Source organism: Sparus aurata, chromosome 1 (assembly GCF_900880675.1).
Source record: "Sparus aurata chromosome 1, fSpaAur1.1, whole genome shotgun sequence".
Taxonomy (NCBI): domain Eukaryota; kingdom Metazoa; phylum Chordata; class Actinopteri; order Spariformes; family Sparidae; genus Sparus; species Sparus aurata.
In genome coordinates, this window is record NC_044187.1 from 4993247 (window position 1) to 5006490 (window position 13244).

At 43.0% G+C, this 13244-nt stretch overlaps 1 long non-coding RNA gene across 1 annotated transcript; it reads left to right on the forward strand.

Annotated features, from left to right (window-relative positions):
• The first annotated feature begins 11851 nt into the window (after positions 1-11851).
• Positions 11852-12592, forward strand: LOC115587696 (uncharacterized). Its single transcript, XR_003985139.1, has 4 exons — positions 11852-11988; positions 12107-12200; positions 12307-12373; positions 12556-12592. It is a non-coding gene; the product is annotated as an uncharacterized LOC115587696 (long non-coding RNA).
• The last annotated feature ends 652 nt before the right edge of the window (positions 12593-13244 follow it).

Below are 13244 nucleotides of genomic sequence, written 5' to 3' on the forward strand. Positions count from 1 at the left end.
AATGGTTGAAAGGATGTTGGAGTCCTTGACAAAGTAGAGGTTGGCAACATTCAGTCTTGTACAAGTTGAATAGACAGCATGTAGGTTCAAAAGGCTTTTATTTAACACAAATATGAAAACACATAAACTATTAAATATATACAGGTGTGTGTGTGTGTGTGTGTGTGTGTGTGCATGTGTGAGTGTGCATGTTTGGCAGAACAAAGAAGAAACAATGGTGGTTCTTGCATCATGTGCTCACTGATATCACATGTGGGTGTGATTTGCTTCAGACCGAAGGACTGTGTGTGTGTGACATAATGATTATAGAAGATGGTTGGTTGCATGCAAAGACTCTGAGTCTGTGTGAAGAATAATTCTACTAACGTCAAATTAGCCGTGTAGTAAAGCAAACTACCAATAACCTGATCTGAGATCACATTAACATCCAAACAGTGAACACTGATTTAACACATGTGCGTTCCATCAACCAGAGCTAAAAGTCCTGTGCTAAGCTGTGCTATGCGATTGTGGCGGCACTGCCTTTATGCCTGCCTTAATAAGGTGCTCCCTCACAGTGATTGGCTGGAAAGAGCCACACCGCTGAAACCCATCAAACACTCCTTCATACTGCTACACTATGCTGTGTGCTATTTAGGCGGTCTAGCAGTTCAGCGTTACCAGTCTTTGAAGAAAAGGTGCTGGTGGTTCATGGCTGATGAGCCAAGTAGGAGAAGGTTGGGATTCCAATGTTGAACAATGCTGTTCTTGTTGTGCAAGGTCTGATGAAAGACAGCAGTTGGACGAAACTGGTTGCTCTCTTCCTTTGCAAGGATAGCAGTTCTGTGCTAACTGGCTTGGTTTTCCTTGGATTGTGTAGTTAGCTGGTAAGCTTTGCGTTGCAGCTGCTGGCATTAACTACACTGGAATACTAGCAGGACCTCACATCGCTGCTGTGAGGAGAAGTTCTTTGGGCCTGCTGGAAATGTAGCTGGCAACTCTCAACTGCTGTTAGGCCCAGAATAATCCAGACGAGACTTTGAGGACAGGAAGCACTGTGGGAAGAGAGGTGGAGAATAGAGAGAAAAAAGGAAGTTCCAGTTTTGTCTATCTGGTCAGAGGGGGGTCTGTCATCCTGACCAATAGTAGCTCAAAGCTGAATTTTCTCCCAGGTGTGTAGACTGGGGACTTCTGGGAAACTGAGATCAGTTCAAAATCCATTTTGAAATTCACAATGAATGACTACATCTGTGGATCCCAAGAGAATAAACAAGCTGTTCTCAGAGGACAATAAGGACCCAGAACACTGTTTAAAGCTAGAAAGGTGGCAGGGTCCACCATCTGTAAACAAAGTAAAACATGAAGTAAATGTGTTGTCCTTCAAGGTCAGTTTGTACATTCAGTTTGTTTAGACACAAATATTAATGTGTTTTGAATGAATGTTGTGACCTCTGCTGGTGAGCAGTAGGTAGTGTAATAACAAATACAAGCTTCAGGATCACACATGTCTATGTCTTAGCAAATTAGGCTGAAACCTCTCCACTTTTTACTTTATTGAATGTCGATTTGATGCTACAGCACAGTTAATGTTTTATTTACTACCTTAAAGGGCCAGTTCACCCAAAAACAAAACTACATGTTTGTACATGTTGGCCTTCTCTCCAATATAATGGAACTAAATGGCACATCGCCTCCACCTTGTTGTGAAAACTTTCATATAGGAACTATTTTTGTATCAGCGTAAAGAAGGAAGCATACGTCTACTTAAGCTATCACCAGCAATCCCTTGAAAGAGCGATTGCTGTAGAGTTTTTATAGATGTATTTTTGGCACACAAGCCGAGTATGTAGTTTAATTATATTGTGTTAGGGTTTCTTTGTCAAGAGTTTGAATACATGGAATATGTAAAAGTACTCTTGTCCCTGTGACCAGCAGACAGAAGAACTTCACTACGGCAGCGTTCGATTCATACGGACCCAGGCAGACACTCTTCACTCAGACGTCAGCCCAGCTCGGCCTCACAGGAACGAGGAGGAGAGTGTTGTATACGCGACTACAAACTTCATCAGGGCCTCAGGGTGAGCAGCTCCTCAAACAAGACAATCTTTGCTGCTGTTTGAGTTTAAATGAAAAACACATGAAGTTTGAAGGTTTGTCAACAAACATTTGTTGCTGTTTTTTGGATGTTTTTTTATTCTAAACTGTAATTTCATGATTTTTTGAGGTTTATTGTTACTTATTACACCATTTGTTTAACAAACTATTTTAATTTCTTTTTAATTCCTCTACAGAACAAACCATCAGGCAGCTGTGGAGGATCCATCTGCACTGTACAGCAGAGTTATCAAAAGTCACTGAGTGTGAGGACATCATGGTTCTGTGGTTTGTATTGATGGATATTTTCTTCCCTGATGATTTGACTAGAACACAGCGTTTGGGCAACAATATTTAATTAAAACCTCATTCATATTAATGAGAGCAGACTGAACATTAGAGACGCCTCTGTGTGTAACACATGCAGTTCCAAAAATGACCACAACACCTACCTACAACTGTTTAAACATGAATGGAACATTATCACCTTCATGAAGGCAGAATTTATTACAAGACTGTTGTGTTTAACTGTATTTGTTTAGCTTTGTTGTAACTGTTTATATCACAAGTCAAATATCCTTTGTTTGTATTCACATGCTCATTTTCTGAATTTGTTTAATTTGATTTTTTTTTCCTTCATGGCTTTCTTGATAGCTCAGCTGAAGATGTGACAGGAAACAGGATGAGAGCGAGGGGGAGTGACATGCAGCAGGCCGCAGGCCGGGAATCGAACCCGGGGCCGCTGCAGCGAGGACAAAGGCTCTGTACATGGGATGCTTGCTTTACAAACTGAACTGAACGGCACCCCCTGAATTTGTATTTTTACTTCACTGAATTCACAGCTCACTGTAATTAACAGTCTATATTGCTGTTTGTGTCTATCTACTTTGAAAACTCTGTCTACACTCGTCACATTTCATCATCCTGCATGGAAAATATCAAGTAAGACTTAAAAGAAAAACTCTTCTCTCTCACCGTATGTTGGCCAAATGACCAAAACTTTACTTTTTGTTATTTCTCTCACATTTACAGCTTTTTTACTTTGAATATGTATTCAGGTCTGATTAAACGGAAGCTTTATCACATAATTGTGTTGTTGTATCTGATGTTAAAAGCACTCAACCACATTGGGACATGAATTCACTTTTAAAAGATCATTTTAGATTAAATAGGGTTTATCAATCCGTAAATGGTGCGATGCTAATGTTACACCCTGAAAAGTGGAAATCTCAGTAACGATACCCTGACACAATGCCTCCACTCTGGCAGCTTCATTGAAGACCACATTATTACAGAAGTATTAACACACGGTACAAAAGTTCCCATTTTTCCTGTGATATATACCAAATATTACAATACAAAAGTACATATTTCCTGCAAATCCAGGCTTCACTGGGATTTTCTTCAAGTTCAAGTTACTTTATTAGTACCCAGAGGTAGATTTTGTTTGCAGTAGAAGAAGTCCTCATACACAAATATGGGAAAACATAGAGACACAATCACACATCATACAACATCATCATCCTTCTGCCATTTCATATATTTTCATTTTTCACTTTCTTTTGAAAGGTTAAATTAAATACAACAGGTAAATACACAGGAAATGTCATGTCATTGTCCATAACCGCTTCATCCTTTTTATGGGTCGCAGGGTTTGTTGCTGGAGCCAATCCCAGCTGTCTCCGGGCGAGGGCAGGGTTCTCCCTGGACAAGTCGCCAGCTCATCGCAGGGCCCTTCACTGATGGCAGAGGTCGCCACGCAAGGTGCCAAATGCACATCAGGAAAAATTTGGGGTTTAGTATCTTGCTCAAGGACATTTCGACATGCAGCTCAGCCTGGAGCCGGTATCTGAACCATCGCCCTTCTGGTCACTAGCCGACCTGCTCGACCCACTGACCTACAGCCACCCCAGACATGAAATGGTCAATGAAGAAACATACATTTAAATTATCCAACTCAATTTTCACTAACAATGACCATGCCATCCTTTAGCATAAAGGTAGTTTAATTGGATTAATAGGGGATTTGATGAGGAAAGGGAAGGGGGTCAAGGTAGGGGGATGAAGGAAAAGTGGAAAAGAGTACACTGGATGAACAGATAGAAGAGACGAGTACGTTAGAGAGTGGAATGGAGGGTTGAGTACATTGGACGACGGAAAGGGGGGTTGAGGTACATGGATGAAGCAAAAGGGGGTACGGTAAGTTGAGATAAAGGTTCGACATTGGGCCCTATTGCAAACAGCGAGGTTGAGGTGTCTGAGCAGTGAGAGGAGTTGATGCTTTGTGCAGCGGAGGAGTTACGATAAAGCTTCCCAGTTGGGAGGGAGTCTTGGAAGGTAGCTTCCTTGGAAGGGTGATTAGAGGAATTTGAGGGATGTGCTGGGTACTACAGTTAATTTGGTGGAAAGGGGAACTTCTGAGATGTATGAAGAGTCGTGGAGGACCTCCATGCCTGGGTGGAAACCAAAAGGTGGCAAAATGGGTGGGGTTGTGAGGGCAAGTGGACCTGGCATGGGCTCCACCGCAGAAAGACCAGATGTGCAATAGATGCAGTGCAACCCTCCTTAAAGTTATTGCATACCATCATTCCAAACTCATGGAGGACTGGCCTCCCCCTTTTGTTGACCCCGTGGGGAAGCGGGCTGTGGGTGGATGGTGGCATGTTGGCACGTGGGCAGGGAGCAGGAATGTCTGTGATGGGGGAAGGAGGTGTAGCAGGTGCCAGACTACTAAATGTGGGTGGAGCACATATGGGTGGGGCCAGAGGTTGGGGCAGGGTGGCAGTGATGACACATTCAGTTGCTGGGTGTGAGGGGGCTCTTCAAAGGTTGCAAGTCAAGGAGGGTCTTGCCTTGAACTCAATAGAACTCTGAGTCAGGGCCCCCATTAGGCGCGGTGGTGGAACTGGTGGAGGCGGCCTGCAGCTTGGGTGGATAAATGGAATGTTAGGAATTAAAACCTGTGCCACCGAACCACAGAACAAGGGGGGGCGGTAGGGAGGTGTGGCAGAAGCCAGAGTAAAGTTACCGGTGGCTGTAGGGGTTGAAGATGGTTGGAGCAGTCCCCAGTCTTCGTTGCAGACGCTGCTCCTGTTCCTGGGTCAGCCAATGCCCCTCTGGCCCCTGGTTCTCTGTTGGCAGCCCAACCAACACCTTTTCCAAACCCTGAGTTTTCCATCCCTGCTGACCCACTACCAGACCTAACTGACCCACTACCAGATAATCAGTCAGTACCCTTCTCTGAAAGCCAACCAGACCTGCCTCATGACATAGTCCTAGGGCCTCAGTTTAACCTCGAGTCCTGCTGCCCTGTTTCCGACCTCCTGCTCTAGTGTCCAGCTGCTATGGCTTGTTATTAAATCTTGCCTTTTGTTCTTTACCCTGCCTGCCTCTAGAGTGACTTACGTTTGGGTCCTCACTATTGTTGCCACAAGTAACATCCAGTTTGTTTTCTAAACATTAGCTCACACACACTCTGATGAATGTCTGGTTTAGGCTTTTTAATTGAATCAAAGCTCAGATTAAAATCAAGGCTGACTGAACCTTTGCTGTTCTGCTGCCTCGCCTTTGGAACAATATCACATTTAGTTTTCAGTTTGCTGATACATCCATGTTTTACCTGCATTGTTTGTAAAGCAACAGTAAGAATCATTTCTTCATTTCATCTTAAGAGTTCACAGGCGTTCATCTTGGCATACATGTTAATAATATAAAGAGGAAGTGAGCCAGCAAGTTAACACGTCGATGTGTGTATAAGACAAGTGAACCAACCAGAGAGAGACAAACTGTCTCGTGACCGCGTCTTCCCTCTTCATGTAGAAGTGTTTGGTGAGATGAGCTGACATTCAGTACTTCTCATGTATGTGATCGACCTGCTGAATTTAAAGATGTGAGGAGAAGCTATGAGTTTAACAGCAGCAGCAAGTGGATTTATTGTCGTCCTTCTCTCTGTACAAGGTACTGTACGTCTACATTTATACTGTAAGACTGTTAGCATGGTGGTTTTATAGTAAAGATTTGATGGGCAACAGTGCACAGTTAAGAGTTAGTAAAGCTGTGTTTGTGTGGATGAACAGTGACAGTACATACTGTACATTAACAATGGAAAAATCTGAAGAGAAAATCTGTTAAATAAAATGAATCGCTCTGAGGAACTTCCTCCATCGTTCAAACTTCCTCCAAACTGAACTTGAGCCTGCGTTCGTAGGTGTTAGAGGCTGGTCGATGTGCTCCGATAGCATAATTAACACAGGAACTACAGTTCAAAAATAACATGAATCTCTATCATGTCTTTCACGTCAAGAGAAATTAAATACCATTAGAGTCACAAAATGGATAACAAGAGTACGTCAAATGAATTTGTAGAAACAATGTGATTAAAATGAGAGATGATGATACAAGTTTATTAAATAGGATAAACCCGTTGAGATGAACCATGTCGTTTTTGAGGGGGTCCTGAAAGAATAACGTGGATGTGCTGCTTTTAGTAATGAAGCCACAGAGAATTATCACCTGACTCCAGTTCCTGTCAGCTTCACAGAGTTTGATTTGTTTCATGTTTTTTAACTCAAATGTTTGAGTTCCCTCTCAGTGTTCCCATTAGCCTTGTTTTCTGCAGCAGCTGTTTTGAGTGAAACATCTCTAAAAACCAGCTGTACACTATATGCCCAGCACCAAACAACAGACGGAGTTAGCATCTCGCTGGACACCAAAGTAGAGTATTTAGCTGCTAGACAGATATTGTATCAGTATTTCTGAGTATTTCTTGCTTCAACATACATTTGTCACTGTTTTCTATCTGTGAGAAAAGTTGCTCACACCTCAGAGTTCTGCATTTCTCTGCAGTTCTCATTCACACTCTGCAGCAGCTTGAACACAGGAAGATAACCAGCGGACACTTGTTTCATGCGTCACACTTGTGCTGTGTTAAAGTACACAGTGTCAACACATTGTTGCTCCTTCACTGCAGCCTCTGTGTGATGTCCGTCCTCAGTGCTCTCAGAGATCAGGTGCACATCTTTCACTGTTCCTTTGCTTGAAATATTCTCATGTAAACCTTAATGATTTGCACATTTCTCCAAACCTCTGTCGACTTTGTCCTGAACCACAACTACCACTGAAACTTTATTTACAGTATAAACCCAATTTTAAAACTGACCTTAAGAGAAACGTGTGATACAGATCAAGTCTTACGTACCGTTCTAGTTAAGATGACAGAGACTGTCCAAAAAACCTGTTGATGAATTTTCATTCATCTGAAGTCTTTAATGAAGCTCCATCGATGAGAACAAAACTCAACAGTACATGTAGTGAGACAGTGTATTGCTTCACCAGTGCTGAAGGACACTTCCTGGTCTCTGACTATTTAACTTGTTGCCCGAATACTGCTTGTTTAAGTCACGTTGTAATTGAAGGAAGAATACGCATTCGGTCGATTGTGAAGTTTGTGTGTTTCTCGTATGAGATATAGTGAAGATTAGTGAAGGCACAGGAAGGTTAGTGAAGGCTCTGATGCTACTGCCCCAACATACAGCAGCAAAGAAAATTACGCCTGCAACAACAGACTGGTGAAAGATTTCCAACATCTTGCTGCACACTGTTGAAGGATCTCAGCTTCCTCAGGAAATAGAGTCTGCTCATCTCCTAGAGACACATTGTAGACAGAACACTGCCCAGACGGACAAACTGTGGCCTGCCTGTCAAGTAGTCAGTAATCCAGGAGATCATTGTGTCATCACTACCATCACCTGCAGCTTCTCACCCAGTAGCAGAGGTTGAATGGTGTCAAAAGCACTGAAGAAATCAAAGAATGTGATCCTCACAGAGCCTTCTCCACCATCCAGATGCATATGGGCTCGTTGCAGCAGGTAGATGACAGCATCATCAACTCCTAAATGGGGCTGATAGGCAAATTGCAAAGGGTCCAGAAACGTCCTCACCTGTGGCCTCAGCTGGGCTAAGACCAGGACCTTCATCACATGAGATGTGAGAGTGACTGGTCTGTAGTCTGCCGGGTCGGATGGCCTCGACATCTTGTGGACTGGAACCAGGCAGGACCCCAGGGTTGGGACCTTCTCCTGACTCAGACTCAGGTTGTACAGATGTCCCAGTACAGGAGACAGCTGGCTGGCACAGGTCTTCAGGATCCTGGGTGTGATGCCGTCAGGGCCTTAGGCTTTCGCTGATGTAGTCTTTCCAGCTGCCTCTTTGGCCCCGTCCAGACGACAGCGCAATTTTGCGAAAACGCACATGTATTGCATCATTTTGGCCAACCGTCCATACGGATCCTGAAAACGCAATGACTGAAAACGCACTTTTTTGAAAACGGGTCTCAGAGTGGAGAAATCACGCCCCAGAGGCAAGAAGTCGCCCCACCCCTCGACCTCTTGCCTCTGACCTCTGAACCCTTCGACGTCTCATAACAGCAACAACAACAATGGTGGACTACATGTTCGTGTTCGTTGTACAGAAGATATTGAGCCTTTCTCGCAACTTACTCGCCTTGTAGTTGAGTGTGAGTCGCAGCAGCGGTTGGACCTCATTACCGGTCCACAGAAACGATTCTGGTTTCCTTGCACAAGCCATTTTCATCTTCTTCTTGTTGTGTTCGGTTTCTCTGTCTACTGTCTCTTTGTTTACAGCGCGCAAGCTTAATGTGCATGCTCCGTGTCTTCTTCTCCGTTTTTGGTGAATTTCAAGCACCACCTATAGGCCTGGAATATGAACTACAGCGTTTTCGGTCGTTTTCAGTGGATCCGTGTGGACGCAAATATTCTTGAAACAATGTCAAGGAAGACGGAGAAAAAAAAGATTGTTTTCGCCCGTCTGGACGGCCCCTTTACCTGGCCTGTAGTTACTGTTGGGCGGGGATTAATGCAGATGTCTTCAGTGGAGGAGGAGGGGGAGGGGGGTCAGATGGGGAGATGCTGCACAGGAGAGTGCTGGGGGAAGGTCGAGCCATTTGGGACAGTGTGGGTGTGTGGGGGGCTGGGGGTGTCTGGGGGTGGCAGGAGGTGAGCTAAACCTGTTAAAGAACTGGTTGAACTGGTTTGCTCTATCTAGGCTCCCTGATGTCTGCCTGTCTTTTGCCTTTATCCCTGTGATGTTCTTCATTCCCGTCCACACATCTCTCACACTGTTCAGAAGTGCCTTCAGGTCATTAGTGATCCAGGGCTTGTTGTTGGAGAAGCAATGCACGGTCCAGGCTGGCATGTTGGCGTCCTCACAGAATCTGGTGTAATTGGTGATGCAGTCAGTCATCTAAAAATTGTCCCCCCCATGTAGCTCACAGAGTACATCCCATTCTGTAGACTCAAAGCAGACCTGCAGTGCAATGTTTTGATGTTTGATGATGTTTTGAGTCTGATTTTAATGTCTGATGTGTTCTGTGTTACAGTGCTTCAGGGTCAGAATGACTGGGGAGTGACTTACAGCTCTACTGAGATCTGTGCCTTAAAAGGATCAACAGTGGAAATAAACTGCACCTACACATACCCATCCAGATTATTTGGCCGTGATAATGAAGTTAAAGAAACATTCTGGTTGACTAAACTGAGTGGAAATACACCTGTGGATCTGAGAACAGACTCAGATTATCAAGATCGTGTTGAGTACAGTTGTTCTGAGAAGAGCTGCACTCTGAGAATCACAGACCTGAGAGAGAGCGACTCAGCTGAGTACCAGTTCATGTTCATTACAAAACAACCAGATGGGAGATATACTGGTTAACCTGGAGTCACTTTGAGGGTCACAGGTAACATTTTCATTTACATTTTAATCATTTCCAAATGTTCAACATCTGAAGAACAATAATATAGATGTTGGTGTGTGTTTGTTGATAGTTTGTCTAAAAAAGCATTCTTGTGTCCTCTTCACATCCAGATCTCCAGGTGAAGGTGGGCAGATATTATCGCTGGGGAGAGCTGAAGTGTCACAGCAGTTGTCGTCTACTTGATCATTCTTCGTACATCTGGTACAAAAATGGACAGAAAGTTCAGTCACAAACATCTTCTACTTATTCAAACTACTTTTATTCTGCAGACAGTTTTTCCTGTGCTGTTAAAGGACATGAGGATTTCCCCTCTCCTCCAGTGTGTGAGTTTACCACACTAACATAACACCATCTGATGGAGTCTGATAACTACATGTATTTTAATATGGAGACTTTCATTGTGACTCTTCATCAACTCTGGTTTAAAAATGATCTAAACTTTGTTTTATCTTTTAGGTGTCTATGATCGACCCTGCAACAGAGCGATTTACACTGACAGAAGCATCTGTGCCTCCAAAGGCTCATCAGTGGACATTTCTTGCACTTACAGCAGTTATAAAACTATCAGATATAAATTCTGGTTCAGTCCTGAACGTTCTCATCAGTGGCAGAGTCCTTCACAGCCTGAGGACCTTAGTGAAGACTCCCAGTTTGCAGGTCGTGTTCAGGTCCTTGAATCAGAGAGAGGACGCTCCACTCTGAGAATCACTGACCTGACAGAGAGTGATTCAGCTCAGTATCACTTCAAATTCACAACAGACGGTTTTGAATGGAACAGTAGTTTACCTGCTACAGCTCTGACTGTCACAGGTACTGATGAACAGACACTGATGTAAAACATCAACACAGAACATTTAGAAACAGTGAACATGTTGAAAATGATGGATCATCATGAGTTTGTGTAATAATTACTGTTGTGTTGGCACTAATGTTCACTGCTAGTTCTAGGAATAGTAACTGTTGTGTTGTCGTGTGTGTACATCTATCAGTGATTTCTGTTAGAACCAGTGATAATAATATTGTTTCTTGTTCTCATATCCAGCTCTGCAGGTGCAGGTGACCAGAATAACAGTCCACCAGTCTGATACTGAGGCAGAGCTGAAGTGTCACAGCAGCTGCAGTCCAGCTGGTCGTCTTTCCTACGTCTGGTTCAAGAACAGACAGAAAGTCAGAGGGGTGGAGACATCTTCTTTTAAAGGCCAGATTTATCCTGGAGACATCATCTCTTGTGCTTTGAAAGGACATGAGAACTACGGCTCTCCTCCAGTCTGTGAGTTTGATCCACTGTATCAGGAAAAAAACACATACATTTCAATCACAACAGTCAATTGTCTGATAACATATTCAAATTTTTCATTAATACATGTTCAAACTTCCTCCAGATGCTCCAAAGCTTCCCTCTGTGTCAGTGAGTCCCTCTGCTGAGATAGTGGAGGGCAGTTCAGTGACTCTGACCTGTAGCAGTGATGCTAACCCAGCAGCTAATTACTCCTGGTACAAGAAGAATGGAGATCCAGACCTTCAACCTCTCAGTAAAGATCCACAGCTTGTCTTCAGCTCCATCCAGTCCTCTGACTGCGGAGAGTATTACTGTACAGCTGAGAACGAGCTGGGGAGGAGGACGTCTGAATACATCTATATTAATGTGACATGTGAGTATTATTCTTGAGATAACATATCTCTTAAATCTGTCCAGTCAAATGTTTTTGTGTCACACATTCTCAGCTGTAATTCCTTGAGCAGCTTTAGATCTTTCATGCAGTTTCCTGACCAGATTGGAACAGTGCTACACACAGCCGTTCACAGTCTATGATTTAAATAGCATATGAACTACTGTAATAACACATTTAATGTAGAATAATCTTTTTACATCTCTCCTTCAGATGCTCCAAGACTTCCCTCTGTGTCAGTGAGTCCCTCTGCTGAGATAGTGGAGGGCAGTTCAGTGACTCTGACCTGTAGCAGTGATGCTAACCCAGCAGCTAATTACACCTGGTACAAGGAGAACGAAGACTCACCAAACGCATCAGGACAGATCTTCACCATCACTGACTTCAGAGCTGAACACAGTGGGAATTATTACTGTGAAGCCCAGAACAGAAGAGGACGTCATAACTCCACCTTACAGCTGATTGTTGTGGCAGGTGAGACAGTAATTAGTTGATTAACAGACAGTAACACCTGGGAAACTGATTAATGAATCAAACCCTACTAGTGAGGTCCACTACAGTCTATCTAATAACTGTCTATCTCCATTTCCAGGGAGCTCAACAACAACAACTATGATAAATATCATCAGGTTGATTCTGGTGGTTCTGATGTCAGTTCTGCTGCTTCTGTTTTGTCTGTGGATGAGGTGAAGCTACAAACATTAACATTAACTGATCTGTTACTTTGAATGTTTACTTTCACGTTTCTGAGTTTTTAATGACCATTTTTGTTTGTTTGTCGATTTCCTTCAGGAAGAAGAAAACTCTGAGCTCCACCACTGAACCAAATGAGCCCATAGAGACTGTGGAGATGAGAGAGGTATTGGACCACAGTGACAAGAAATTATCACATTTACTGGCGATGTTTTCATAACAAAGATCAAGTTTAAGGAAACAGTTCTGCTTTAAACATGTCTGAGTTTGTTGTCATTTAAAATCTAATTGTGTCCACGTTCCATTTATGAGGCCTTTGACTCTCATCTTGTTGTCTCTCCCCATCAGTTGGAGTCTGATCCTGATTACACCAACATCTCACCTTGAACAGAGAAACTGCAGCATGTGGCAGAAGTTCTGAGTAGCATGCAGCTTTATGTATACCTGTGCAGGTACATTACATATGTGAAGGATTATACTTGATATGCAACATGGCTATTTTATCTTTTAATGCTCCTAAAATAACATTTTACTCTAATGCAGTAACTTGTTTTGAAGAAATACTGATTGTTCTATCACATCACACCTGTCCTGGCAGAGAAAGACATGTGGAACAGGAAGCACAGTATCTCACAGCATGTACATTATATATTAAACACATTGACATGTAACATGAGCCCAGCTCTATCACTCTGTAGCTGTAACATGTTCAAAGTACTGCAGTGGCTGATTGAAATAAACATCCAGCTTCCAACAACAACTCTGTTGTTTGAACATCATGTCAGTTCCCTCTCTGTGCTGCAGAGGGCGACACTGTGCAGAAAGTTTTGGATTTCAGCTTTAAACAAACTCTTTTTGTGTTTAGTCTTCAGAATAAAGGTTTTATTCATCAACAGTGGACACAAATAAAATGTGAATCACCTTGTTTTCTCTGACTGTGTTCTCAGCACTTCTTTGGTTTGTACTTTATGTATTTGTTGTATTTTTTGGACTTATTTAATTCTTGTATTGGCTCCTGCCTTTGTAGTTTTGTATAT